At 40.6% G+C, this 27,930-nt stretch overlaps 1 protein-coding gene across 2 annotated transcripts in view; it reads left to right on the top strand.

Annotated features, from left to right (window-relative positions):
* Window positions 1–27,930, top strand: part of LOC131448067 (urotensin-2 receptor) — a 44,921-nt gene that overhangs the window by 14,622 nt on the left and 2,369 nt on the right. The gene's annotated exons all lie outside the window — the stretch shown is intronic.

Genomic DNA, 27,930 nt, shown 5'->3' on the forward strand with positions numbered 1-27,930 from the left:
TATTAAGTCACCCTTTATCACCTAACCCTTAAGATGTTGTTTGTTCTTTTTGCTTATTTTAACCATAAAAGGACCAGGGAATGTTCAGTAACTTGCTTTTGCCCATTTTTCCACAATAACGTCCAATATCTGGCAGTTATTTACACATTTACTGCATGTTAAAATACCGTTTTAACAATTTAAAATGAAGAATAAGTGATGACCAACAGATTTGCATGTTAAATTTGAAATTTGAACAGTATAAAGTCTATTTACAATACGAGTTTTTGAGTCTCTCAAAGTGCAAAAACAGGACAAAAAAAGGAAACAATGCAGGTTTTCTTCTCACTCACTCCTCTCTGGCGACAAAGACGCTGATTTGTCCCCGGCAATTTAAAGGGACCACGGTCCCTAGGCAACCACACTAACAACGCAGTTGTTTATCTGTGTAAATCTACAGGTACAGATAACGGTGGCTTATTCTCACAACACCCGTAACTTTATTACGTCGTAGTCGTCACTTTACATCAAACGTATTTCCTCTGACTCAATCTCAGCACGCCAACATGTTCACAATAGTGCCAGCACTGATGTTTTCTATGTGCACTAAATCATTTATGCATGTCAGCAATTATTTATAATTAGCACAAAGCAGAACTGGGTGGAGAACTTGATGGATGTACAGTAGTTACTCCCACGTCGACGTATCAACAAGTGCATCTATTTGACTTCAAATCAACAAACTCTAATAGTCACTTCATGCACTGCCTTTGCTCCAGGCCTGTGTCCAGTAAACCATATTTGTTTAAGAATAAAATCATATTTGTGGACCTTTAGGATCTTTCAAAGATGTAATGTATTGCAATCACACCATGGGTGTTTGGGGAGCGTAAGGGCAACTGTGCAGTTTGCCCGAGTGTCGGCCCTTAGGGCGAGTAGAGATCAGAAAGATAACACAGTTTTATTAAGACTGGAGTGAAAATTGATGGAACATGTACTGCAGTGTGAAGGCAGAAGGACAGAAGGACACCCCCAAAACATACAGTATTGTCTCTGAGCAAAAAAAAAAACAACAACAAAGAAAAGGGTTTGAGGACTAAGTGACAGAAAAGTCTTAAATCCTTGGCTCTATCCAGGCATGCAAAATGCCTCGGAGCCCCGTGAGCATCTGAGGAGATGCTGCACTGAGGAAGCGGAGCATGTGGAGGCAGAACATAGGACAACGGAGATAAGGGCGAGGACGGCGGACTGGAGGAGACGAGTGTAAGGGATTAATTTTGACAGAGAGATGAGGACGGGGGGGGGGGGGGAAATGATGAAGTGAGAGGTGGAGGAGGCAAGAATAGATTCAGTGGGAAGAAAGATGATTTTTTTTTTCTTTTTCTGATTTGGTGAAGAAAAGAGAAAGCTGGTCCAGTATGAGCTGAGCAGATGAGGTTAGGAGACATTTTAGAGATGGAGGTGGGTGGAAAGGATTAAGATTAAGGAGCGATAGAGACCAGGAATGGTTGTGTAACAGGTGTATTTCAGAATGATAACATTAAAAACAATTATCATCATCATCAGTATGATCTTCAACACCTATAAATCTGCAGCTTCTATTAATAGGGATTATTTTAATGATGGTCAGGATTTATCTTTACAAACATTACATTTATTCAGTTCATGTTCACTCAGAGGTTTTTCTTCTCCTCTGTTTGAGATGTTTTTGAGAGGTGTACTGAGGTTTTTTTTTGCAACTTTAGCATGTCTGACCTTTAGTGGTAGCGTCCTGTGTTGCTTGTAACCTGGGTTTCAAATATCTATGAACCAGAGAAGAGAGTCAGTCCCACATGATGCAAGTCTTAACCTTCAAGTCTCAAGTAAGTCCGAAAAGTCATTCTTGCAAGAATCAAGCAAGTTAAGTTACAAGATGGTTTCCCAGATATTCCACATTTAATATCTGGGACTGTCTTCATATAATTATCATCAATAAAATGAAAAGTAAAGATTAGACCTACATTAAACCATGGAAATGAATTTCAAAAATGTGGTTACCCGGCATGTTTCGTGCGCTAATCATAACTAGCTTAAAATAGCAACCAACTGACTTCCTGTCCTATCTTCCTTTGTGTCGGATGACCTGGTGGTGCTGGTGTCACTCAGTTGCCAGGTTTGTAGGCAAGACCCACAAAAGCAGACACCAAACAAATTGTAACGCTAAAATGTAAATAATCCATGTCATTTTGAGTCATTTTACTCAAGTGTAAGTCGAGTCTTTTACCAACGTTAGCAGAGTTTGCGACCCACAAATGGAAATTCTAATTGTGAATAAACTGGCTGCACCATTGCTATCACAGAAGCCTGCATTTCAATTTAAGTAATCTCCGATGACATATAACGGTCATTTTTATGACTAATAAACAGACACGTCTTTCATATAGCGCCTTTAAAATGAACGTTAAAGTAATGTATGTCTGACCCAGGAACAGCTGTGTGCGTTTATAGACACATGCTTGTAAATACTTCTCCTCTGACCCGAGAAAACGTGGCTGGTATCTGCGGCGCGCGCACTCTGTCGACCTCGACATTAACATAACAAGGACACGAGCGGCACGGAGGCATTAAAACATCGGAGCTGGGATTATCAACTTTTAATAAGCGTCTTCCGAATAGTATAACAATGTGTGTGTGTGTGTGTGTTTCTGCAGTTACAGGATGTTTGAGTGCACAGAGCCGTGAGACAACATCATTACCTCGGCGACTTTGATCGTCTCTTTGCAAACTTTGGGGGTTGCAGCGCTGCGGCGTAGAGATGTTCACTGCAGCAGTGTCAGTCAACGTGAATTACTGCTGCGCCTCATAACTGCAGTCTATAAAAGTGCAGCGTCATCCGTTCTCGTCGTCTGGGACATACAGTATTCCTGGATGCTGACCTCAGGAAATGACCACTGGACGTTTTAAAACAACTTAATCCCATTGATTGGGGGGAAAGCAGCTCCCCCCCCGTGACAGTATTTTCTCTTAACTGGGCAAAATGATGACTGAGCAAAAGTCTACATAATAAGAGCTTTTTTCTTTAATAGTTAATATCAGGAAATTGTACTCCTTTTTCTTTTTTTTTCATGATTATTAGGCCTGGAATTAAATCACATCATCATCATCAACCTGTATCTCTATCTGGAAGAGAATTAATCTTCCATGGTTGTAGAGTCTTAACAATGCAATTGTCCCCAAAAGGGACACATTTTGAAAGGTTATTCATATTTCATATTTCTCAGCATGTTCTGCTGTCTGAGCCTCAAAATGTCAGTGGACATTTTAACCATAAAACGGCCAGAAAATGTCCTGTGAGTAAGGGCTTTTGCCCGTTTTTCCAGAATGACTTTCAATATCTGGCAGTTATTTACAAATTACTGCATGTTTAAATTATTAAAAATTAATTATAAACTATTTAAAATGAAGAAAAAAAACACTGTAGTTATACGTAGTTGGGTGTCATTGTCTCAATGTGCATTAACGCCAATGTGGCGTTAAAGGGTTAAGAAAAAGAAAACATCGTCCAAATTTTAAATGACTGCCCATTTTTATATCCTATATTTATCTAAGTATCTGACGATTGGCACAGTCAAAATGAGCTTCTATCTGTTCCTGTTTTCAGAGTTGATTGTGCAGATAATTATCTCTGGCAAAACCTGACGATTCTCAGTAGAGTTCTCAACTTAGGAGGGGACATAGCAGATTTGGGAACACTAATTCACAGTGGATATCAGCGATAATGACAGCTGCAGAAGGAGCGAGTCACACCGCATCTAAAAATACCTGTATTATGTGTGTGTGTGTGTGTGTGTGTGTGTGCTTGGATTGGACTTCACTTTGACACAGAGACGAGGTGAAACTCATTAAGCTGCAACTTAGCAACTGGAAAGTATTCCATAAAAGTACAATCGTTTCCAAAATGTAATTGCAGTAAGTAACTTGCAGCATATATTAAAGTACCATGGTTATTATTTGGAAAGGCACAAAATGTAATTTGTTTATACAGATGAAGACATTTTTAATGTTGTTATTTACACTTTACAATCTCCTCGAAAGTCTTGTCTCGACCTTGAGAGTAAACGTTCCACAAAGTTGCCAAGTACCAAGACTTTTTCTCGATTTTGTGATTTCACAAAGTTCACATCTTGAAGCTTCATTGGGATCATGTCCAAATGGATGCATTATTTATCACAGAGGAGGATTCCTCCGAATCTTGTGCATTCTACTGTAATGGCCTCCCCAAGGCCAGGCAGGGCTAAGGGCTACCCAACACCTGAGTCCCTCTGCAGCCTTTACCAGGAGACAGGAGCACATCTGATCATGTACCTGAGACCAGGAAGACTCTAAATGAGCGGGATTCATTATTCAAACCACCCTGAAGTAAAACGCTCCCCTGTTTCTGTCCTTCTCTCTCTCTCTCTCTCTCTCTCTCTCTCCACTGCTGAGCCTGTTTTGAATCAAGCCCTCACTGTTTCTGATTCCTCTCTGATGACTCGTGTTTCTCCATCTCCCCTTTTTCAAACACAGAAAATCAATCAGGTTCACTGGCAGACACGTCGAACAGGAAAACAAGAAGCCGCCACTCAAATTAGACATTCGCTCTTCATCACTATAGTTGAAGGTTGAGTCGGTTCCCATGGGAGCAGATAGAGCCACGATCGATCATCGTGACTCAAACCACAATAAACATCATGAAAGAAGCGTAATAGTAAAATAGTAAATGACTCATTTCCAAGAGACGTCATTCCACGCATGTTAGTTTAAACATAATTACATAAATATTACAAATAAAATATCAAAAAATCGAAAAAGGAACTTTGTCACTGTACTTAAGTACAAACTTCACATATCTGTACTTTACTTTGTTATTTATTTTTCTAGCAACTTTTACTTTACTTTAGGTCAGATAAGTCACGCTCTTCGATCAAAACGACAACAATGTAAACTCTGTTTGGAAGCGGCTTGTTCCCGGTTCAGCGTTGGCTCGATGAGTGTACATTAACCCAGAGCCGAGTAGAGAAAAACAAACACTAATGGGATTGAGTTTAAACGTCCAGTGTGCAGGATTAAAGAGGATCAATTTGTCAAAAAAACAAAACAAAAAAAAATATCTAATATTCATAATGATGTACCCATTAGTGTATAATCAGGTAGAGCTAAGAATCATGATATCTGAGTCTGGCATGTTTTCTACGGTATCCCAGAACGGACAAACCAAATACTGGCTCAAAAAATGTGGTTAGTTGCAGTGTGCATCCTCACCATTAGATGGCAGTAAATCCTACACACGGATCATGTAAAATTATAGTCAAATTTTGTAGTATTATTATTATTAAATTAGAATTATATAAATTAGTATTATTGTTCGAGTTTAAAACTATGAAAAATAAAAAGTACTTTCACTCTATGCTTAAGGAATATAAATATGTCCATGTTGCAGCTTTATCGTAAAGCTCTGTGTCTCTTTTCTCCGCCTGACTGAACCCGTAACGTCACATTTGAAATACCTGACGAGCACATTTGATTGTGCGTACAAATATAGCATCGCCCTTGTTGTGTCACCTCAAGTCAGGGAATTGGGATCAAGTGATCGGTCTCATGGAGACATGTGATACCGACAGACTGCTGAGCGTCAAAAAAAACCAAACACATACAGTATGCACACTTTGCAGTTTGAAGGCACTTTTATTAAAAGGCTCAACTTGGAAGTTTCCCCCTGTGCTTCGGGCCACGGAGACACAGACGCTAACCAGTTGACCTTGTTAGTGTCATGTACGGCAGATTTTTACAGCGAGCTGAAAAACCCTGAGGCGTCCGGGGGCTGGAGCTGGAGCACAGGGATGCTATTAGACGATGTTGGCCCGGTAGCGGGGAGCAATAACTGCTGACAGTGCAGGAAGTGCCGCGATGCTCCTCATCTCAGAAGACTCTGGTGTTTTCAAACGTGGGGATTTAGACTGATTTTCTTTTTTTCTTTTTTTTTTTTTAAGAGGCTACAAATGGTTTTATGTGAGTGCAACTTCTGGGAAAGAAATGTCATAAAAGATTGTTTAATGGGATTGAACAGGTAATAAAAAAGGAACGATTTCAATATAAATGGAATTGGGAGGAAAAATATATGGATGTATTGACTTTAAGTGGAAAATGATATATGCCATCGTCTGTTTCCACAAAGTAGGATTTATAGATACTGAAAAAACGTACTTCACCAATACTGTCTCGCAGTGTCCTTAACGACACTATAAAGGGTTCTTCTATAGGTCAAACTCCACCCATTCACTAAATTCTATTCAGTAGTTTTTGACATTTTAAACAATAGTTTTTGTCATTCCAAACAATGACGTACATTTACATGAAAAAAACCACACAGATATTATCAGTATTGTCTTATTGTTATTCCACAGTTTCATTCTTATCTCGGCGCTTGATGAATAAATGTCATTTTAATAAGGCCAATGTTGTCCGTGCATTTGTGAGCTTGAGGCGAAAAGATCAAAAACAGTTGTTATGATTTAAATTGAAAGTGAAATTGACAGACAGACAACTCTTCCTCCTCCTCTTCCGTCATACTTTCTCAAAACTCGTCAATATGCCAGTTAAAGCTAGAGTAGGCAACATAGTTTTGGCTTTTACTGATTTATAATTCCGAAAATAATGTTTTGGAATAATATAAATGAAGAAATACAACAGACAAGTGGACTTCCGTATCTCCTAAAGGTGTCTTTTAAGACTAGACTAAAGCCCCTTTTCCATTAGTGCTACTCGCCTCGCCTCGGCACAGTTATTTTGATTTTCCATTAGCGATGGTACCTGGTACTTTTTTTAGTACATGCGCTGGTGAGGTTCCAAGTGAGCTGAGCAGATACTATGCCCACGGGAGAAAGTTAAAAACAAAAGCTATTGCAGCACAGTTGTGGAGGAGATTCAGCTTTAGAGGATGACACTCTCCAAATTGGACACTCTAAATTGACCGTAGGTGTGCGTGTGTTTAGGTTATTGTCAATGAGCCACAAAGGTTTCTATGAGCGTTACTCATACTGAAGATCTGGTTTGAAGATGTGGAAATAGATCACATGTGAGTCACTTCAGCTTGGTAATCGGAGAGCAGAGTGTTTCAGACGGAGAGATTGCTTTGGGTTATGTACGTGTGTGTGTGTGTGTGTGTCCATCTGCTCCGTTGGAGGGAGACACTCAGGACACAGAGGCTCATTCCTGAAACATTACTATTCAAAGTCCTGGGCATGAGACTCAACTTTCAACTATAGATTATAATCTTTCCAAACCCAGCTGTAATCCTAACTTTTTACAAAATGCATGTCCACTACCAAAGAGTGACTCATGGAGCCTTAATGAGAGCATACTACTGACCCTCGCGTTTCAAGGTAAGCAGCGACCAAAACACAAACTGTTTTTCCCTAAAAAAAACATCCTCAAAGTTAAAGCGGCTGGTGGAGTCCTAAACCCGGCCTCCCTCGGGGACAGCTAATGATTTTACCGCTCTTTCTTTCGTCCACACCATCTTGTCCCTCTGTCCCTCCCCCTCCTTCAAAGAGACTATTGAAAAGCGAAGACGCATTCAAACACGTCCCCCTTTGTACACGTGCTAACGAGGCATAAACAAATACACGCCCCGGGTCGGTCATTAGCTGTAATGACAGGTGTTTCTGCAGCGAACAGCAGTGATGGTGTGAGAATCTCATTTTTAACAGACGTGTTTGTGTAAATGATAATGAGGTGGCAAATAATTATTTTCTTCTTCTTTTTTCTTCAAACAAACTAAGATTTCTGAATTTTTATTGTTTTTTGTTTTTTTTAGTTTAAAGTAAAGTTGAGTTTAGGCAACAGTTTTGTTTTGAATCTGAAAGATAGTTCAGTTGTTGTTGTTTTTTTTGAAAACCAGGACAGACATAATAAGCTTCCCAGAGTCAAGTAGGAATCCTTGAACTGCTGAAATTCAAGCTTGTTACACCAAACTTACAACCGGGCACGTTGTGTTTCCTCAGCACAGAGGAAAAACCCACAAAGTACAGCACAACAGTGGCATAATCTGCATCTACATATTGAGTATTTTCAGCATTTGTTCCATATTGAACTGATACAAAACACCCTTTGTTCTGTATTTTTCATTATCAAGTCACCGCAAAAAAACGTGACAGAAGAATTACAGATTAGTCCACTAATGAAGATTAATGAAGGCACATAATATATGGAAAAGAGGGCTACTGTACATGGGATCATCATCATTCAAAGACAAAAAAAGTAATATAGGAAAATGTTTACTGATGTTATAAACCAAGTGAAAATCTTTCAGGCACTTCCACACTGGCTTCACTTTCCGGAAACCCAACACCTACAGTATATGTCCATTATTTCCAAGCCTAGAACCATGGAAAATGTCACATCCAGCATAAACAACCCTGGAGCTGGAAAGGATTTGACATTTTAAAAACACTGTTTATCAATAATTCAGAAAGAAAAACAAGGGAAAAAAAGGTACTGCGTCACAAAACTGAACACGGGGTTGTTTTTCTCAGCTCGACGTTCCATTGACTAAAGCTACTGCGTTGCTGTCGTTCCTTCCTTGTTATTGACTATTTGGCTCTCTGTTATTAACTCTGTTATTAACACAAACAATATTTCAAAGTGCTCATCTGGAATACACAGTCCTGACGATACGGCTGTGAAGTGCCTCATTATCCACACAGGAATCATCACAGACAATTATTACTTTCTCCCAAGAAGGTGATATTAGGATTATATATGATTCTTTTTTTTCATGCTGTGTTGGATTTTGTTACTGATTATTTTAAATAAGGGCGGTCAATAGATTAAAAAAAATCTCACATTTTGAAATCCATCTTCAGCTACTATCTCTCCGTCTCTCCCCTCTCTTAAGTTATTTTATTCGCGTTGATCTTGGCTGTATTCATCGCAACGATTAACGCTGATTAACTTTGACAGCCCTATTTTAAATAGTAATTTGATATTGACGTGAATGCATTTAACCTAATTCAGTTTGTTGTTGCCATCAGCGGCTGGTGGACATTACTCAGTAATACCCTCTCCACTCTTGAATTAGCAAATTGTCGGTATTACTGTTACAATGCATTGCATTACACTTGGCAAGGACTTTCACCCTTAACTTCATGCCTTGATTAATTTAAAAGGCAAGCACTGGCTTACTTTTATTCAATTGGAAAAGTTAATGTTGTACTTTGTGTTTCTTTGTGCTTTTACTTAAGTTAAATGTTTGACATATTTGTTCACGTATCATCTGCCTGTGAGCAAATCTGCTCTTGAATTAATAAACTCCCTCTTTGCCAAAAAAAAAAAAAAATCCCCTTCCAATTTGTGAACTGAACCCTTTCTTTGCCAAAATCAATGAAGACCTCAAGCGTCACTGCTTCTCTTCACCTCTTTTCCCTCCCGGCGTTTTTCGTACTCATTCCTTATTCATGCAAGAGTCACTGTCTGAGTGTTTGAGCTGAATGAGCTTGAATACATTAGTAGACGTGGCTAATTAGTAAACACTTAACGCACTATGATGTCGCTTTCTGACTCGGCATGTCTATTGGAGCGGTGCAAGGCATGCGGAGGATATTCAATTTTCGTCCAGCAGCCATCAGTTTTCACAACAGCAATCATGGACATCAATCATCCCATTTTAAACTGTAAAACAACCAGATGTGCAACATATTTTCAGTTAAGACTGAAAATAAATGGCAAACAATAGAGACGAGTAGTGGTTAGGACTGCAAGACAGCAAGAAGACCCGGGTTCGTGACCCGGTGAGAACAAGGGCCTTTCTACATGTTCTCCCCTGTGAGTGCGTGGGTTTTCTACAGATTCTCCGATTTCATCTGACAGTCCAAAAATATGTAGATTGGGCAAATTGGACACTCTAAAATTGACCTTAGGTCTGAGTGTGTGAGTGGATGGTCGTTTGTCTCTATTACCACTTTTCAGCTGCGCAGTTCCAGCACGATTTGGCTCGACACAGCTCGACTCCTTTTTGCTTTTCCGTTAGTCATAGTACCTGGTACTTTTTTAATACCTGCTCTGACGAGGTTCCAAGCAACTGAGCCGATAGCCGAGAGTGTCGTCACTGGAAGGGTCATGAGTGCGACGTCCGAAACAAGGATCAAACCAAACAACGCCGAACTGTAGATCAGTTAAAAAGACTCCTGAAAACATGTGTTAATTTTTTTAGTAATGATTCAGTACACCGAAAAACAACTGCTTTACAAGTCAATTGTCACTAGTTTGTGTGTGTCATATGTAAAACAACGTTACTGCAGTTTTGAAGAGGTACTATACAGTAGTAATAGAATAGATACCAAACAGAGTAGAGTCGAGCCTTGCCGAACCGAGTAGAACTGGAACTGTATAGTGGTGGTCTGGCGACCTGCCCAGGGTGTAACCTTGCCTTTCACCCTTTATAATAATAATTCTAATAATAATGAATTTTATTTGTAATGCACTTTATATTGAACAAACAATCTCAAAGTGCTACATAAAAAAAAAATATTAAAAAATAAAAAATAAAAAAAATAAAAAAATTAAAAAAATAAAAATAAAAAAAATAAAACCAGTGACCCTCATGTGGAGGATAAAGCGACAGAGCATGAATGAGTAAGAGGGAGCTTAAGGCTTTTTCATTAACCACAAGTATCTGGATCATTATTTTCGCTAGTTGAACTTAAAACAAGGTGGATTTCAAACGTCTACCGAGGTGAATGTGAGTCTGCCAACTCCCCCGTTGGGATGCCGTGGCAACAAAGACCATATATATGTTGGATATGTAGAGAAAACAGGGCTAAGCGAGGGATTCCTGTGGCTTTAGCGGGAAGAGCAAGTGAGCTCAAAATGGGTCATGAAAGCTCAGGTTTTTGCGGTCGTGCTTTAGCCTGTAAAATCTGAAAGGAACCTTAAGCTGTCTGTGATGTTGAAGGGATGTGGAAAGCAAACTGTGCATTATATATTCATAGGAGTACAGGAACAAACAGAATATTTTCCTTTTTGTCATGGAGTCTCCAGAGAGAACATTCTCAGGGAGGAGAAAATTGATACCATAGACCTTTTTTAACTCTTAACACACACACACACACATATGCTCATATTTCTATCATTTTAAGGCTTGCCTTGACTTCCACTTATTAGGACCGCATACCCAAGGTTTTGTACTTAACCAGTTCATTAGAAATGAGGTCCCGCCACATTAGGACCAGGGTTTGGTCTTCATGTGGACTATTGCTCCTGCCAGAAAAATGTCCTATAGTAATGACAAATACAAGTACGCACACACAGACACACAAACAACAAGCTCGGCTGTCAGACAGATGAGGATAAATTGGGACAATTGAAACGGTGAAGCCCAAGTATCAATATATAAATTGTCAACAACAGCAAGAGAAGCCAAGACAAACTCTCCACCAGGTTAGACAAGGATTATTAATAATGCTGGAGTATTTTTAATATGTTGTTTTTTTGGTTTTTTTTTTCTTCATCCATCAGATCGAGATGAAATGTGTCTCACAAATTGTTCTCACGGACTAATTGAGCCGTGAGACCCATTTGCTCTGTGGCCACGGCTGCAATTAGTCTGCCATGTCTACAAATACAAATAGAACGAAGGGGTTTTTTTTTTTCCAGGGGATGAGAATAAATTGTTTTCACAGTCACACACACACATCCACATACAAACTAGAAATCCCACATGTTCTCAGGCTGATCTTAGAACTCTGTCGTCTGTCATTGGCTCTTTTGCGTAAAAAGGAAACAAGGATTGCCCAGGAGGATAACAAACTATTCAGGTCAAACGAGATGGACTTTTTGGGTTGAACTTGTAATTGTTTTTCAGTTCAAAATGTGATATCATTATGAGACTTTTGGGGGGGGGGGGGGGGGGGACAAAAACAACCACATTTTTAGATCCTGTGTGGCTTTTAATCATATTATTCTCCCCGGTGAAAATCAAAACATCACAGTTTGTGACAATGGTGGCATTAATCTGACTCTCTCTGATGACTCTCAGGAAACAGACTGGAGGTTTAATTTAAATTAATTTTAAAGACATAATCAAAGCAGAGAATCTAATCTAATACATGTGGAGATAGATTTTTCTTTATTTGTCATTGATGTCAACAACAACAGGTGATTTTGCAGTCTTCTGATGCAGCTTTTATTGGTTTTCAGTAGGTTTTTTCTTGGTTTCCAGGCAGTTGCAAGTTGCTACGTTAGAGCTGCTGCTATCAAGACTCTTCCATGGTTTAGATGAATGCATTATTGGCTATGCAACAGCTTTCTGGTGTCTGTGGTGATTCTCTGCAGTTTGGACTGCGTTGTTTGGTGCAAATAAAAATTATATATAAAATAACTTTTAATCCACACGATCTACTCTGAAGTTGTCTTTCCTCGGCAGCGGCTTATTTTTCTTCAAAGAACATCATTTGAATGAAGGTTTAAAGTGCGCCCTTTTAAGTAAGCCACTGGAAGAAAAGGATAATTTCCCATTCCAGCTTCAGAAGAACTAAGATAAACAGCCCACTGTGAAATGGAGAACGGCATAAAGGAGCCGGAGCCGTAATGGACAGTTGTTGTAAGCATCTGTTTTGAAAAACAGCTCTGCAATCACAGGGTGCAAATTGGTCAGAGTTAAGATGGTAACATTTAAGGCTTTGTGGTGCACGTATCCGCTCTGAGGCCTTTTTGCAGCAAGTGACAGGGGGAGAAATTTGGCACAGAGGACATTTCAAGTGCATCCAACACACCTTCCTTCATCTGCTGAACCAGCAGCACCAGTCCAGGACTTTATGTACCCTGATCACAGCGCTGACTTCCTCCAACACAGTCAATAATCAGACAGATACACTCAGTGTATACCACGCGTTCATGTAAATGTGTTTACTCTCAGCACGTTGCTTTTTTTTTTTTCTCAATTATACACTCGCAGATGCTCCGTTGCAGCTAAACAGGCTTGTTGTCAACCCAGGTATAATCAAATTTCATAAACATCACGCCAGACTTCATCTCACCAAGATAAATAGATTAGTCATCGGAATTAAGTTGCGAATAGGCATGATGGGACCATATGCGAGAGGTGGACCGAGCCCAGTGATAGATGGGTACACAGCGGAGGTGTGGGGATGGGAGGGGTGATGATGGTAGACAGATGCAGAGCTTATTACACTCACCTCAAGCAGGGTAAAGGTGGAGTGGACTTAACAGTTTGTTTCTGGGAACTTTTCCCAGCTCTCACAGGTCTCAGAGTTTCCTTTAACATAGAGCCAAAACTCAAACAAGCATGAACGTTCTGCTAATGCCTGCCAGGGATTCAGCCTCACGCACAAACTGTTCTCTGGGGAGGTGAGTCAATATGACGCTCAGTATCGGTATTGGTACACAAAATCATTCAGTCAGAAATTTGAAACGACATCAGATACAATGAAAACAAAAACCCTGTGTCCAGGCTGTTAAGAGATGTGCTACTGATGCCATATGACCAGAATGTGAGGGCTGCACACGACTGCCACACTGTGTTAATCATAAACACTGTGTAAATTTCCTTGAAGCGGAAAAAGAAAAAACATCCAGTTGTGGATTTTGTTTGTGGCAAAAAAAGCAGCAACATATTTTTAACTGTGTTCTGGTTTATTTGTACTACTTGTCTAAGAGCCGTTCAGTGTGTGCTTGTTTTTTGTTATTATTATTACAATGAACAGATTGTCTCGGGCATTTCTTATCCAAACAATGTCAAAGTCACCCCTGCACACACTGCAGCCCTTACTAAGTCACCTGCCAAGATTGAAGCCTGTCAGGTGACCATTTGCATTTACTGTATAGAATGGAAGGTTGGTAACACTGACCTCAACCTAACCAAAGTTCCAATCTTAGCCTTAAACTTGACCAGTTCCTCCGAAATTAGGTTCTGCCTCATTCGGACCAAGTTTTGGTCTCCATGCGGACTTCAGGTCATGATTAGGTCAGAGTTTATGCCTGAAGAGGTAACACACACACACACAAAGGACACTGCATAGACTTCCCTTCATTTTGACAGCCAAACATAATTTAAAGATTATACTGAACCGTCAATATAACCAGTTAATGCCTTGCACAGATGTAGAATGGCTGTATCAGACTTAAATATTAGTATCAGTACATACTCAAGGCTGTTTTATCAAGGCATCCCTAGTTGTCCGTGTGAAATGATCAAATTTAAAACTACAACATGATCGGGTGGATGTAGCCAAAGAAACAGACGCTACAGAGGAGCAGATAATCCTGTTAATCTTGTCTGTAATTCAGTGGGATCCCATTGTAAACCTATGGACTGGCGATTTATTCAACTAAAAAAAAAAAAACTAAGAGAAAAGACATGGAGTGAAGAGCCGTTTATCTCTGTACGTTGGTCCCGTGACCCTCAAAAGGAGAACCAGATGGATGGACATAGGAAGGGGACTGCCCTCAGCCACATGTCTCGTCTTGCGGGTCACTCTGCTCCATTCCCTTAATGTGCCGATTAGGATGGATGAATGGAGGAACTAATGCAACCATGTCTTCATTTGCATTACTCAACCGTCTCTCAATCCGCCCCGTCTCCAGGTGATTCAAAAATGCTGCAGCTACTCATCACCATCACCCCGTTCTCCTCTGCCGTCACTTGCCTCCAGTGAAATACTGACTCAGCTTAAACAATTGATGATTACCAGACAACAACAGATGGGTTAGCCGCAGGATGTTTTATGATGTGCTGCCATGGCTGCAAAGTTGGTCCTGCAGCCTCTTATGCATCTGTACCTGTGAGTCCTGCGCCTGTGACTGTCTTACATTTGACCCTTTGACAGACTTGGTGAGGTGAGACATATTTTCTTGGCAGGAGTGTGAATGTTCGGATGAAGAAGTCGTAGCTGCGAGGAGGCTATAAACCCACACTGCAGACTTTCCCTCCCGGCAATGTTCTTCCACTTTTACTTCAAGCTCAGCCGTCAACGCTGCAAGGCTCTGGCAGTGCAAACAAACTTCTTCCCCCCCCAAAAAAAGGTCAAACATGGCATTTATCTGGCTGTATTCCCGCAGGTGTCCCCTGTGGATTCCGTCCATGCGGCACAGCAAACAATAACAGGCAGGAAGTGAAAAGGGAAGGTGAACGCTGCCAGAAACAGGGCACCGACCGTCTCAGTGGCACAATGGTGGGTTCCGACTCACAGAAAACATGTAGTCGCATTACATCAGACCACAGATCACTGTGGTAATGGGTGAAAAATCCACTGCCAGTTGGAACAAACAGCTCTGTCAGCTGTTGTTTTCCGTGCCCAGAAAAATATCAAACACCACATTGACATTCCGTAAATATGTAACCCATCTGTAGCGAGATGAAGTTGTCACACCTCCATGTTGCTAATAAGTCAACACTAACATCAGGAAGCCATTTTAAATTCCCTTCCAATATGGTGGTGCAAATGCAGGGGATACAGAGGAGATCTCATAAGGTTTCATTCTAATCTTCTGCTCGCACCATCTGTCAAGTCTACAATCGACTCTTTCCACACAAGCCTGATTGTTGATAGAATAAAGGAAGCTAAGGGAACATTTGTGCAGAGCTGCGGGGGATTTCTTTTCAGCGTTATTCATGGGGCCATCTGCGGTGCATTGAAATGGATACGGCGTCTCATCTATCTGTTGTCACTCGCTGTCACTTGTTGTAAAGTGAAATCAAAGAGCCGAGGACTTTCGGGAAGTCTCGGCACGTCGTTTCCATTGCAGAGCCTCTCAGGTGTGCAACACATCTTCATCGGAAACAATCGCCCACTTCAAAGATGCCGCGTGTAACGACGGCAGGGGAATTTAAGATTATTAAGTAGATGTATAAATCAAATATCACCGTCTTATAATAAGTCTCTCTGCAGCTGTGTGTCAAGTACAGAGCAGTGAAGTGTTTTGTTGTATGACTGATTGTAAACCTGTTAGAGGTATGAACCTCATCAAGCGGAAATTGCCAACAATGAAAATGCAGCAGGCATACATATTTGATTAGTTGTGCATTATTAATGTATTTGGACGGACTAAAATAACACTGAAGTTACTTCATTTCACTGCTATCTATCTCAGCAATGCTTTTCTCTGTGATTGGATCTCAGATCAGGGTTCCCACACCTTCAAGGACTTTCCTGGACCAATTCTCTCGAATTGACAGCCCACATGTGCTGACAGAGCTTAAGATGGGAGGGCAACTTCGTCCATGATGGCGTCCACTTTTATTGATTTGCAGCACGCTCTGCATCTTGGTCAAAGCCAGTCTATGTCATTTTAGAATTTGCATCACGTAGCATCTTTGTTCTGCGTAGGCCTAGTCTACGTACATCAAGCAATGCAAGACACCTACCTAAATGTCAGCTTCACTTCTTTCTTGCACAAAATGCATTGAACTTTTAATGACCCTGTCTATTTAGGAGGGTTTTCAAAAACTTTCAAGCAGCTTTTAAAAGAGCATTTGTGCTTTTTTCCCCCCCCCCAGCTGGATGGACATGTTTTGCAAATTGAAGGTCGTGTGGACAGAGAGCGGAGTGGAAAATAATGTCTAGACATAATGTACAGTACGTGTTGCATCAGACACAGACAACCCTCGAGTAATGTTCCAAGCAGAGAAAGAGATGTCCTTTACACAGACTTTGAATATAAGCCAACAAGCGACGGATGGTGAGCTTAGATTTCCAAAAAGAAACAAAATAAGGCCCCCCCCTTTGTTTTGTTCATCTGAAAATTTAAATGAAAACTGGCAGTTTAACATTTTGTTAATTTGTTTCCTGCAGTGGTGAGGTAACTTTGTTTAATGTCATGCCAACGGGAATGACTGGAATTTGGTAAAGGTTTTACTGTACAGGAAGTTTCCTCTTCCTGTACAGTGTGCCATAACATCTTTCATCATTACTGTCATCAGTTAGAATCATATACTACACCAAGGTCATTAGTATGCAGGCCAGTTATCTCATTTCACACCATAACTGATATAATTAATGGGATGGAGAACAGTAGACACGGATGTCGTACATATATGTTCTTCAACAACAATCTAATCGCCTAGAAGAACCACTAAACATATCTGGTACAAAGAGGAAACAAATGAGTTATAATTAATCACAGGTTTTGTTATTGAGGTTCAGAAACCCTTTGAGGATTGAGGAACAGGCGCTCCGTTTCCCCTTAATCAAATGGTGGCTGTGTTCCTTCCAGCGGAGCCTATGGAGAGTCAGAGTTGCATCCTCCTCACTGTTACAGGATGAGACCCACAAAACTTTGAGCCGGATTATTTTTTTGTCAGGTACTAACTCTGTCTGCATAACATGAAGAGAGTTAATGTGAGATTTTGTTTTTCTGAAAACAGCTGCTGCTGAAAGAAACAGAAAAAAAACACACGAGAGAATGATGAAAGCAGTGATACCGTGAGTCAAAACTATGAAGCCACAAGAAGTTAAAACTTAAACAATCGGCATAAAACATCTCTTCAAACCTCTGCAGAGCTGAGGGTAAACTGGCGTACAGTGATAATTCTCTGCAACTCCTCGTCTGATCCACTGATAATGTTAAATATGGAAATGAGCAGCTACTATAAGCAGCAGCTGGTTTCGCTAAAAAAAAAAAGAACAGCTGTTGCTCAAAGTTGCTCACAGAAACAATAACAATTAAATGGGTTTGTAAATATGCATAACCCATTTGTAATGAGAAATAGTCCTTTGAGTAATTGTTTTAGTCAACAAAAGGCTTCATGGTCTGCCCTATTTAACATAATTTATCAACCCCAAAAACCAATAAAAACCCACCGTTGTGTGATTGTTTCATTTATTATTCTCAATATTAAGTAGAAACTACAGAATCAAAAGGAAAAAATCAGTACTTGTGGAATAAAATGATTGCATCCTATGATTATTCCCCCCTCCTACAGAAGGAGAAATCAAAGATTTGGTGATTAAAAGGCACAAAGTAATGGAAAATAATCAAGCAGTTGCTTTGTTTCATCAGGGACTGCCCCCACAGCTCATGCACCTCACACAAGTGACACAGAGAGAGGAAACATGATGAAAGCTTGTCCATCAGTCGGTCATTGTGCACAAACACAGCGTAATCATATCTGACGGGAAGCTTCACAGCAGAGCGTTCCTTGTTCCATTTAAATCAATAAAAACAACATTGTTTTGGAAAGAGAACAGCACATGTTCTGCAGTAATGCTCAAGTTCAATGATTATGTGATTATTTCTGCACACGACTCCTGGATAGAGCATCACTAATTGGCCATCTCTTAAAATCCATCCGGCATCACGTCAGTCAAAATAACAGCGGCCCAAATGACTTAATGAGAGATGTTACATGAAATTACAAATAAAGAAACTGAAATACATCAACCTCAAATTTGACCACAAGGATTAGTTTCACTAATGTCCATCTATCCCATCTTCCCACTAGTACAAGCACGGACGTCAGCATGCAGGGCAAAATGTGTGATTATATGGCCTCAACGAGTTATAGTATATAGGAATGGAATGGAGTGTGTGATCAGCTGCACGTGTGTGTGAAACGACAGACCAACGCAGACTCTCGTTTTATTGTGAATGAAGCTTACACAACTCTCTGCGTACATGAAAGGCAAAGAAAGAGGCTGTGTGATCACGTTTGTTTTAAAACAAAAACAGCCTCCATCCACGCTGGTGATTTTTTTTTTTTTTTGCATTCTTTCACGCAGTGATGATTTTATCATGTGTAATTTTTATTTCATTTTGCATTCACCATTGTTTCCTTGGGGATGCTTCTCAGTCATCCAGATCAGGAGTCTATGATTCAGCCAACTCCTGTGAATCACTAGTCACCACTAGTTGGGTACAGTCGGCGTGACTAGTTGGCACAGAAATCTGCTAAGTGTATGAGGGGCGAAGGCCCTGGTATACTACTGCACGTGACACTAAGTTCGCCATCAATGCGTAGGCTGCGCGTCCAGCCCAGATTTTGGAACCACGCACAAACTGCATGCACAAACTTCCACCAATAGGTGGACTATTAAGCCTCGCTCACCAAGCACAAAAAACATTTTGACAACAGAAGAAGTAGTCGCCAAGGATTGTCATCCGAGCTTCGATCTGGTGACCCTCGAACCAGGTCGAGCCCTGCCCGACGGACCTTTCAGCGGTGAGCCGCTCGAAACCGGACGTGTAACTGTAGCATCATTCTCTTCTTCTTTGGTAGGAATGCGTCCTACTGTAGTCCCTGTGTCCAGACTTGTACCGCCACCCAATGGTGAAGTGAGAGACTACAGGACCCTAACGGGCGAGTATACCTGGGTCAGTGATACGAAACTTGATGTGCAATTCAACGCGCACTTTGGCGCGCAGAAGTATACAAGAATACCAGAGCCTTCACGACTCAAAGACACCCGATCCCAGTCAAAATTTAAAAAAATTAAACATTCAATCAAACATATTTGAATGCATTGAGCTTACTCTTATACATTTATATACATTTTGCCAACAGCCAATGAAAAAGAGTAGGTGGGACACAGGAAATAACGTCAGGAAGTAGGGGGAATATCGAAACAAAGATGCTTCTTTAAACTGTTGCACTCAAAAGTTTTATGTGTTCTGTTGGTTTGACAAATCATGTACTCCCTCATCAGGCACAGTCAGTTAGTGTGTTCTCCAAATCTTTTCAAAGTCAGTGACGACTGTGAAGGTGTCACGTGTCCCTGTATCAGGTTGTTAGTTTCCCTTTAAGTCAAGCTGTGAGAGGAACCCGTGAGACACAGGCTGCTATTGTGTGAGCCGAAAAAAAAGCCTCTTGGGTGAGACAATGAAACGTCTTCAGCTTTGATTCACCTCTGTTGATCAGAGCTGTCACCGTTTATTTTCTTCAGTTATTAGCGCGGGACAAATCAGCATACACAAGTCTAGACTCAAAACAGACACAAAAGGTCAGTACGGGGAGAATCAGACAACCCTAATTGAAAAATTAATGAAAGACCGCAAACTCATTTGCAAATTGGATGGCGCTGCCACTCAGCCGATCGTATCAGAAGAAAATGAAAGGTTGATTTCCGGAAGTGAGACCTGTGCTGCTCTGACAGAAGATCAAGATTCAAGTGCGCAAGCACTGTTTGCAAGTCTTGCCCAGACTTATATAAGATCTCTACGTGTGTTCTTCCACCTTGACACAAATAGCCGAGGGGGAGACATGGCATGAACACACACGAAAGAGATTCCATCAAAGATCAAAGAAAGAAGAGCGGATAAAAGGAGATAATAAACCTAACTCCTGGTCGTGGTGCCGGTGAGAAAAAAAGACTAAAACAATGCCTTTAATGCCAAAAAGCTTCCTGTGTTTTTCCACTGTTGACGCCATTCTTAGTTTGTTTTGATTTTTGGCTCAGTTGAGATTTTGAAAGGATCTCAGGAATAATGAAACTGAATCAAAAGTAATGCATACAAAGCTGCTCAGCAGAACATACCACACCGGTGGTAGAGACAAATGCTTAAGTTCCACTACTTTTGCACAACGATGCTCTGAAGTCAGGAGCATCAAAGCCAAATTCAAAGAGAATTGATCATTTCAGTGTAAGCCCTTGATCGTCTGCTGTATGACAAATAAATATTAAAGAAAAGCGTGTGTGGGAGGAGGAAGCAGAAGACGTGAACCAAGTGTGAGACATGAAATATAGAAGACATGTAGGATAAGCTATTTTTACACCATGGTATTATTAATATACAGTATACATACATACATATATGTATACTGTATATTGAAGACTACAACTCAACAAATGACCTACTTTTAGCATTTAATCATCTTTTAACTGTGAAATCACAACGCTAATTTAGGATGTGGGAATTTAAACCCTTAGAATGTAAGTCAAAGTTAGGGAAGCATATGAGAAAACGTACAGTCCAAATACAGTACATCAAATTGTTTCACTGCCCACAATCAATGAGTTTCATTAGCATTTTCAACATTTTGACGGAGACATTTGGTTTTATCAGTAATTAGTGGACATATATAGTACTCGTTCAAAGAATGTTAGCCCGTGGTTCTTCTAAGGTTAGTTAGAAAGTTCAATCAGGGTTATATGCAGAAGCCTAATATGTTCCCTAAACACTGAGGAAACCAAAAACTGAAGTGTTTGTATTTCATCCAGCTTAATTAAAATGTAAGGTTATATCTTACTTTTCTACCATCAATTGTATGAACGGCAACTTGGTGAATTTACTAATTTAATAAATATGAAAGTAAATCTTTCAGAGACTAAGCCGGGCATTAAAAATGTGGGAAAACAGCTCAGAACAAAAAAAACAACATGTAGATTGTGGTTAACGGCAGATTTTCAAATAAAGAAATAACCAGACAGTGCTCAGTTTTAAGCTAGCGTTAGCTAGCATTAGCATGACTAAAAGAGCCTCATCAAAAGCCGAGCTCAGCTCATTAAACTTGCTTTGATGTGCACATCTGCTCCAGGAAACATGGTACATTAAAAGGCAAACTCAGAATTTGGGAATATTTTTCATTTATACATTTATGCACCATGTGTTTTCAGATTTTCTGAGTTTGACGAAGTGACACGATATGGGACAGGATCAAAGGTCCTCGTTGCGCTGTACGTCAGGGGTTCCTTTTTGACGTAACCCTGGTGCGAAGCAGCTCTCCTCTTCCATGTTTCAGTAAAGCAGGAGTCCTTACAATTTCCTTTTTCTTTCTATCTCAATGTTTCAAAGAATTGTTTTCCAGCGACCTTTTTCTAACACTGCTTTGTTCTGCCGTAGAAGAAAGACCTCAGCTGCGCTGCATGTAGCGCCGCCCTAAAAACATCCACAGAGAGATGTGCACACATGGAAAAGTTCTTTTGATCTTTACTGTCTTTTCTTTTAAGCTCTGGTCGGGTTCATGGAAAAGTGAGTGCGTTGCAATGACTTCCTAATGAACGACTTTGAGTCTCATGAGGGAAACCTCTGCGTACACACGCTGAATTATAAGACAGAGCATTTGGAAACAGTACACAAAAAGACATGTAACAATGCTGTAGATTCTCCACACACACTGCCACTTGTTGCTCTGTATCCTGAGCTTTGATTATTTGGATTTTAGCTAAAAGACAAACTAGAGACGATCTTTTTGTGAGCTGTTTTGTGACAAGCTTTGACAAAGTTATTGTAGGAAACAGCAGAGAGTCTTAACTTTCAAGTCTCAAGCAATTAACTTGCAAGTTATAAGTCAAGTCGTATAAAATATAGACGAGGAAGATGATTTCCCAGATATTCCACATTTAAATATGCTAAGAAAAACAGAGACACCATTTAGAACTGACCTCTGTGACCTATAGCTTCATAGTGCTATGAACCAGAGATGGGAGTAAGTCACACATATGAAAGTCTCAAGTCTCAAGTCTTAACCTTCGAGTCTCAAGGAAGTCCAAAGTCCTTCTTGCAAGAATCAAGTCAAGTCAAGTCCCTGCTTCAAATCAAGCAAGTTACAAGTCAGGTCATATAAAATATAGAAGATGAAGATGATTTAACAGATATTTCACATATAAAAAGAAGAGTATTTTCTGTAACAGAAACACTGTATTACTCATACAATGTAAAGACTGCTTAATAGTCCCATACAACATCAATCGGGCACCCAATGTTTTCTATGTTTCAAAAACAAATTATAACGTCAACCCCTCAATATTTGAGAAAATGTAAATATTCCAGAAGTCATTTTGAGTCATTTTACTCAAGTCTAAGTAAAGTGACCTCTCCGATCACAGGCGCCGTCAACCCCAAGTCTCCTAACTTACTCATTTACCAAAAGCTGCCTCCACCTTTCTAAATCCTCACAGTTAGATTCTTAAATGTACAGTTACAACAAAAGCAAATTCAAGTGAGTCGATTTATTTCTTCCGTGACCTTTTCAACACTTCTCAGTTAAACAAACCGTGAGCAACAAAATCCCATTCTCCAGTGTTTGTTTTCCTTCTTTCTTAGTTTGCTCAAATGATAACATCCACAGCGGCTTTTCAGCCGTGTGCACACACAATGTAATCCTTCATGGGAGGTGATAAAGTTGAATAAGGTTGGATTGAAGTGTTATTAATAATATTCCCAAACGTGTCAGGTTTGCTCACTACATACAGTACATGCTGTCGGCCTATATTGTTCTACGGAGTGAGGAAAATATAGATGTTTCTACAGAAACCGTAACACAAAACACTAACCAGCAGTTAGTCTATATAAAACATATAAAGAACTTATTTAATCCTTTTCCTTGAACTTTGTAACTTTATAATTTCTCTTGGACCTCTATCTATACTAGATTATTATATATACAAATCACAAGTGTAGAAGGATGATATAATAATAAATTGTTGTCTATATTATATTATTAACATAATACAATTATAGACAGTCATAGTTTTACACCATAGATTGAAATACAAAAGCTCTTTCCAGTTGTGCGTGTTCTATGAATCTTTAACCCTTAAACACTGAGCGTATTGTTGACGACACATTGGCACGAGGGCAGTTTACATCGCCATAGCTACGCGATGGTTTGTGCCATCGGGAACAACGCCACGGTTTCTGGGAGCTGAGAAGTTGCCCCGTCAAAGTAAACATGTGGTTATTACGGTGATTTCAGGAACACAGAGAATCCGAGTTTTTCAAAATTGTTTCACATGCAGTAAATTGTAAATAACTGCCAGATGACGTTATTCTGGAAAAATGGACATTGGAACTATTTGATGACGTTATGAACTCCGGCGCGGTTATCCTCCTCTAGAGAGTGTGATTAATCCGAGCTTTGAGGTGCTTAAGTCGCAGATCGTTTCCTTAATGTTGCACTAATGTCCATCTGCCTCGCTTTCATTAGCAGCGGTCAGAAAAATAAAAACGGAATGGTCGGACTCGTCGTCCAGCCATTCAGTGACCACTGATTGACCTGTAATGGCTTTGCAGTTGGCCGTCATCCCCATTATTGATGTCTCTCCAATTACCTCCCCTCGTTTCTGCCACTTCTTCACTGTTTCCAGTGCACCTTCTCTGCCCGTTCAGCCGCAGCCAAACCACCTTCTGGCCCACTTGGCAGCAGACAGTAATGTGTATACTTGCCCCCTCTCTGCCAAGGCCTCATCATCACAAGCTCATCAGAGACGAGAGGAAGTAAAAGTCCTTGACAGAGATTAGTTTGCACTGAAATTTCCTCCAACTCTGACTGCAAAACCAGTTCAGCATCGATAATGGCTGCAAAGAGAAACATAGGCTACTAACGCCACAGTAGAAGATTTACAGTGTAATGACTGTGGTTATTGGAGTCGTTATTATTAAGTATTTCACATCGCCTGGCTCATCTTCAACCTGGTTGGCAGCCAATTTGAATTTTTTTGAATAGACTTCCCCCACTTTTCGGATGAGAAATGTGTGGAGAGGTGCAGAGTATTAAACCGTCGCGTTGTGTGTTTGCCGTGATATATCGGCCCGAATGTCGGGTGGGGGGGGGGGGTTAAAGATGGCTTAAAAGCACAGTTTGCGTTCCGATTTTTTGCACCGCGTGAGCTTGTTGCTCGCTCCCTGGCTGTCATGGCTTCTCTCTGGCAGGACACACAGACCTGGCTTATCCTGGCTGGCTTAACACTCAACACACTGGCTGCTTTCTTATCTCGCACTTGCAGCACGGCAGGCCCTCGCACACACGCACACACACACACACACAGAGCTATACTAATGCACACAGACCACTAATAATGAGAGTATGTCGATGCTATGTGTGTGTGTGTGTGTGTGCACGCCTCTGTGTACATATGTACTTTTGCGTTCAATAATTTCTATTTAAATTTCCCATTCCATAATATAATAAAGTCCATTTCTCAAACTGATTAAAATTTGGTATTTCAACTTTAAAATTGAAATCTAATTAAAATGTGTTGGCATGTTTCAGAATGCCAGTTATAGCCTGACTCAATATCATATCACATATATATAACAATAGGAAATGCAAAGCCGCGCAAACTTCCCTTCTTTGGAGGTTAAAACAATCCTTAATCCTTCATTTAATAGCAACCCCGTTTTAATCTACACTTAATTGCTGGGAATCCATTAATTACCCGTCTCTGTTTTACTTTTCTTTGCCAGTATTGGAGACATGCGGCCCTTATTAGTGAGGTAACACGCTCGTTTTCCTGCGCCCTGCTGTTGTGTGGAAAACTGCACGTTGTGTGCAGCATTAAATCAGAGTGTGGTTGCTAATGGCACGGTGGAAGAAGGCCAATTACACTGATGTCGTTATTAACAGAGTGGTGTTTTTTTGGCTGCACTGCAAACAGACGCGCCGGTTGCATATCCATGTGTGGAAAAAGTGTGTTTTCGCTCCAAGAACTTTGCAACCTGCGATATTAAACTGTATTTGCTGCTGACACGATAACTGCCTGTGTTCTCAAATCCGCCAAGACTGAAATTGTGGGGATTATTGCTTTAACATGTGGTCGACAAAGAGCGGAATGCACTCGTTTTCTTGATTTTCGGAGTTTAACTACATATGGAGCCTGGATTAACTTCACCGCCTATAGGTTAAACATGAGAGTATGGCTGCGATGCATTAACCTGAGAGAATGATTTAGTCGTTTGGGACAGACAGTGGCGACATTAAATGTTGCTTTCAAGAGCTGTTTTGTTGTGACTTGTATGTGAAATTTAAGATCGGGACTCTTTTATTTTTTGTGTTAAACCTCCATTGTGAAAACTTATATTTTAACTTACTGATTATATCGCCTCCCTGAGGAAGTCTGAATCTCACACCATGTAGTTCCATCGGTCATGATGTAAAACCCGTCCATCAGTGTGAAACACCACAATACTGAAAAACACAGATAGGATTTGAATGTGACGGACATTCATTCATATTTAAAGGTTACGCACTATGGCTTTAATTCATGTCACGCGAGTCAACAAAGGAAAACGCAGCCAATGTTTAGCAAAGATTTGCTCTGCATTTGAACACGCCCAGATATGGATTCATCTCGATGCGATGCACAATATGTAATTATGTCGCTTTTCAACTTATTTCTCCGTCGCTAACATTAGCCGCCAACCTCTCAGACACTGACACTCTCATGTGCTGGCATCATTTTCTTTTTTCTTTTTTAGCTCCAGGAGCTCCATCGTTGGAGATTACTGGCTCTGGAGCCAATGACTCAGACTGAAACAGCTCCAAACCACCCCGGTCCTCCACCTCACTAATACTCACTTCAGGGGGAATAAGAGCAAAAGGACTGTGTGGCATAGGAACCACACAGCTCCTTGTCACTCTCCTTGTTTACGGCCCCAGGACACAAAGCGACAGTGACACACTGACGCACACATTCATCCCCGGCTCCTTCACCCCCATCATCCCCTATTTTGTCATGCAGTGGGTGGGGTCAGGATCCCAAACTTCGACTTTAAATATTCTCACACAGCAATAAATCTCCCCCGTGTGACTTTGATTTGACACAAGCTCCACTGTAATGATTCCATTCTAAAAATTAAAGTGTCCCAGCGAGGGAGCATTAAGGGCATTAAAACCCGAGAGGCACTTTTTTGAAGAGAACGTGATTGATTACTTTGACGCGAAACCAAAACAATGGGCATGTTTGTTGTGTTAGTGAGTGACCCCCGCGCTCTCGGAGCTGAGCTGCCCCGACAGACTGCGACTGAACAAACAAATTACTCACGTTTGTGCTTCCACATGAGAGCCAAAGGTGACTTTGGACGTCGCAGACAAATGAGTGCCCCACCGTGTTTATGGTGATGAGTGTTTACTTTCGAATGGACGGACAAAAACGTCAGTCCGGCTGTGATGCAGGGGTTGTTTGCTTCAGAGTGTCTCTGCTGCGTCAGAGGATGTTTTTTCCCCCTCTTTTTTTGCACGGACCTAAATCGAGCGCTGCTCTGCCAACTCCAGGGAAAGTTTACCTTGGCACGTGGAAAGCAACGAAACGGTATTAGTTTTAATCACTGCGTTTATCATTCTGTCCGAGATGTATGAAATGTGGCTCCAAGTGTGGCGGCGGTGTAATGGGGAAACACAATAAGGGCAAATTGGATAAGGAAAGAGAAGAGACACGGTCAAAGAAGAATGAGAAAACATGCTGAATGAAAAAGTGCATGTCAAACGACAACAGCAAAACTAACACTGAGTGGAAACACACGGTGTACCTTGTACATTTTTAATGACAGCGCTGAAGTCCTATGTGTGTGGAAGTAGAGTGAAAATAACTTTCATATTATTATAATAACACTTCATTATGCAGATAGGTTGATGATAAACGGTCTACCAGCGAGACCTGACGGTGACAGCGTAATAAAAATGACATAATCAGCGAAGTGACACTTGAAGCACGACTGGAAAGAAATGCTAAATTCACCCGCGTAGGTCAAAGTCTTTGGTCCACAGACTGTAATGTACTGTATTATTGGTTGCTTGACTGAAATGAGGAAGGAAAGGAAATCAAACTTAATTAATAATGCATTTTATTTATAGGCGCCTTTTAGAACACTCAAGGACACTTTACAGAGACAACAGGACGACACGGGAAACAGATAGTGGAGTGGAATTACAGCGAGTTTTGAGTCTGGATTTGAAGAGAAGAAGGGGAGAGAGTCAAGGTTGCGGATGTCTGGTGGGAGAGAGTCCAGAGACATTTCGAGGTCAGATGTCGATCGATCTGTGTGCAAACTCCATATAGAAAGGCCGAGAATCGAACCGAGCACCTTCTTGCTGTAAGGCAACAGTGCTAACCACTACTAACCACTTGTGAATATATGTATATGTATGTATATATATATATATATATATATATATATATATATATATACATACATATATTGGAATAAAAATGTCTCTGGGATAATGGCAGTGACACCAAAAATAGACGAAAACCATTTATAGCT

Source organism: Solea solea, chromosome 21 (assembly GCF_958295425.1).
Source record: "Solea solea chromosome 21, fSolSol10.1, whole genome shotgun sequence".
NCBI lineage: Eukaryota > Metazoa > Chordata > Actinopteri > Pleuronectiformes > Soleidae > Solea > Solea solea.